Raw genomic sequence first — 908 nt, forward strand, 5'->3', positions numbered from 1 at the left:
CAAGTCCAGCGCGCGGCATATGGATTCAGCTTGAATTTCAAAATGAACATTTTGAAATGATTTTTAAGCAGATGTTGTGAGCATGTTTTTTATTTGAAGTTCATCTTGTACTCTGGCCGAGGTGAATGACCCGGATGTTGTGCCCACGTGACTTACTAGCTACTTACGTGTACGGCTGTGCCCTTCGCTAGGGTGTGGACACACCTTCCTGGCTCCGCCTCACTTTCCGTGGGGGGTTTGTTCTCGTGCTTGAATTCCGGGATGAAGAGTAAATGCTGTCTGTAAATATGCTGGAAATTCTTTAACATAGAGGAGGTGCTGTTTTACCATGAACTCCCTGCTCATCACGTAGGAGAAACGTACGAGGCAGCTGCAAGAGGCTGCTGAGCCGCGGCTGGGGGTCGGGCAGGCAGAAGGAGTGGTGGCCCCGGCTGGGGGTCGGGCAGGCGGAAGGAGTGGTGGCCCCGGCCTAAGTCCCATCTCCCCGGGAGTAGCCGTGTGAGCGTGGGCCGTACTCCCCGCACCTCCGCGCCACCTGGGGCCCTCCCAGGCCGTCTGCCTAATTCTCCCTTCACCTACCATGCCACCTGCGGCACAGAAAGAGCCCCAGGTGCTCAGGGCCACACAGGCAGGCGGCTCCCGCGTCAGCCTCTACCCCAGAAGCTGACTGTGCAGGCTGTGAAGTGCAGGGTCACCTGGGGACGCTGCGGGGGCTGGAGCGGCGCCCCGCCAGCGTCAGGGTGCCCTGGGGGCTTGTTCCGCACAGGCTGGCGCGCCCCCGACCCCCCAGTCCCCCTGGGCCTCACCGAGTTCCCTTCCCGCTGGGGGCTGAGCGTTTGCGTTTCTGATCGACAGTTACTGGGTCAGGCTGACGCCACTGTCGGGGAGTCTGTTTTGGGGACTCTGTC

The 908-nt window shown here is 60.1% G+C and overlaps 1 protein-coding gene across 1 annotated transcript in view; it reads left to right on the plus strand.

Moving 5' to 3' along the window:
• Positions 1–908, plus strand: part of HPF1 (histone PARylation factor 1) — a 24,537-nt gene that overhangs the window by 20,672 nt on the left and 2,957 nt on the right. The window lies entirely within an intron of this gene.

The sequence above is a fragment of the Neophocaena asiaeorientalis genome, unplaced genomic scaffold, assembly GCF_003031525.2.
Source record: "Neophocaena asiaeorientalis asiaeorientalis breed wild unplaced genomic scaffold, Neophocaena_asiaeorientalis_V1.1 scaffold180, whole genome shotgun sequence".
NCBI lineage: Eukaryota > Metazoa > Chordata > Mammalia > Artiodactyla > Phocoenidae > Neophocaena > Neophocaena asiaeorientalis.